General features: G+C 35.2%; 1 long non-coding RNA gene across 3 annotated transcripts in view; it reads right to left on the bottom strand.

The window, feature by feature from the left end:
* Positions 1-2,209, bottom strand: part of LOC144241635 (uncharacterized) — a 43,295-nt gene that overhangs the window by 34,713 nt on the left and 6,373 nt on the right. The window lies entirely within an intron of this gene.

Below are 2,209 nucleotides of genomic sequence, written 5' to 3'. Positions count from 1 at the left end.
CCTCAAATCCCAGCAAATCCCAAGAGGCAGTTTCTCAGGGCTCATTTTTAACTGTTTCATTACCCACCAGCAAAAATGTCTTATAATCTACTAATAATCATGAAAGCCAGGGAGAAAGTTCTCCCAGCATAAATGGTAAAGATTTCATGTCAGCAAGCATTGGGGGAGGGGAGCAGGAGTCTTGATGAGTTTGAGCCATCTCTTCATTAGATAAAGCAAAGCAGCTATTACTAGAGTAAGATCTGCACACCTACAAGCAGCTGCTGCTACCAGCAATTATTTAGCTTATTACATACAACTCAGACGGACAAGAATGGGAAAATTTCTACAGGGCAGAACTGGGAAATAAATGGTAAATATAAACCCTGATGCATGAAATGCCTTCCCTAAGGAGCCAAGAATAGAGTAGCTGGTAGTTAGGGACTTTCTCTGAAGACAGATTTTCTTTCCACCACTCCCTTCCCCCACTACATCTAGCTCTTTTCCAAACGAAACTGTTCCAGTTTCCGGCCCCCTTACCACCTAATTTATTCTGTTTCTATTTAGGTCAACAAATTTCAAAATGGAAATATTTTCAGTGTTCTTCTAACGTTTAAAGTCATAAATGCATACTGTGAGAAAAAAATTCCAGAAATATATTAAGGATAGGAAGTAAAAATGATAGAATCCCAGTGAGTTTAACACTCAAGTATGTTCTTCCAACTAATTTCATGTACACAAACATTAACTTTTATTTTACAAACATTAGGTGAAAACCATATTATTGCCCTCTAGCCTTATTTTCAATTAATATACTTGATACACCTTTCCAAGTAAAATATTCATCTATAAGACTATTTTTTTAACATTTTTATTTTTAATTCCATGTCATAATATTACATAAATACATCAAAATTTATTTACCCAAATTATTATTCATCAATAGGTAATCTTTTCCATTTTTTATTGTGGAATATTTCTTTAGAATATTTTGGGGTATAGCCCTAGAAATGAAATTGCATGGTCAAAATCAGACAATATTCATTCTCCCCACTAATATATACTGCCAAACTGCCCCTACAAAGAATTACACTGAAATTGGGTAATGCCACCAACCCTAGTGTAACATATTTTAATATTTGCCCATGTGATGGTTATTAAACACAATAACATAGTTTCTCATGAATACAAACATTTATTACTAAGAGAATTACAAAGATGAGTAAGATACAGTCTCTGCCCTTGAGCTTAAATGAAGGGAGACAGACACAAACAGGAAACGTTTACCATTATTATGTTCATGATGAAGATAAATTAAGATTTCAGTTCATGGTGCTTCCTAAATGGACTCTGAGGCTGTCGCTAATAGAAAAGGTCCATAAGAATATTATTTGACAGTACTCCAAATTAGAAATTCATCTGGTAAAATTCCAAGGAATTGTGCTAATGCTAAATCACCTCCGTGGCATTTTGATGTGACTTTGTTGTTTTTCCTTCATCAAGTCTAAAAGGTAAGAAACAAGCAGAAGCTGCTCATAAAACCACCTGCCCTCCCCGCCCCCCACAAGGCAGTGAAGTGAATGGAATGTAGAACAATATACAATTAGAAGATTCATTGACACTGGAACCTGGACTTCCATCTTTCTTTCTCCTACCATTTCCACTAAGCAGTGAGCTGCAACCATTTTCTTTCAGAAACCAAATAGCTTTTCTCACTGGAATCTCACTGCCAAGCAGATCTCCTTATATATACTTAGGCTGCAGTAGTATCCATGCCAACTTGGGAACTATAGATTAGAATCCAAAGAAACTATTTTGTTGGTACCATGCAGGTCAGATACAGATGAGATCAAAATGGATGATAACAAACGTTTTAAAAACCTACCCAACAAAGATGGATGAATATGCAATAAAGCAAATATGGCAAAATGTTAATTGTAACATCTAGTTGGTAGATAGATGGGTTTTCAAAGTTTAATTCTTTAGCTTTTCTATATGTATATTTAAATTTTCATAATAGAATGCTGGGAAAAAAATCCAGCAAGCAGCTTGAAAAATAACGCTATTAAGTAAGGCCTTTCCTTTCATTTCACTCCTAACATGAAACTATCCTATATTCTTTCCATTTTACTTTTTTAGATGGAGCTTTCTTGAATTGGACTTGGGAGCTCTCAACCTTTTAATGACCTGAAATGAATCACAATATACCTACAGGCAGGGAGCCAAGACA

Source organism: Crocuta crocuta, unplaced genomic scaffold (assembly GCF_008692635.1).
Source record: "Crocuta crocuta isolate KB4526 unplaced genomic scaffold, BGI_CrCroc_1.0 scaffold1172, whole genome shotgun sequence".
In the NCBI taxonomy this organism is placed as follows: domain Eukaryota; kingdom Metazoa; phylum Chordata; class Mammalia; order Carnivora; family Hyaenidae; genus Crocuta; species Crocuta crocuta.
Note: the sequence above shows the minus strand (reverse complement) of the source record. Positions and strands in the feature narration are given on the sequence as shown.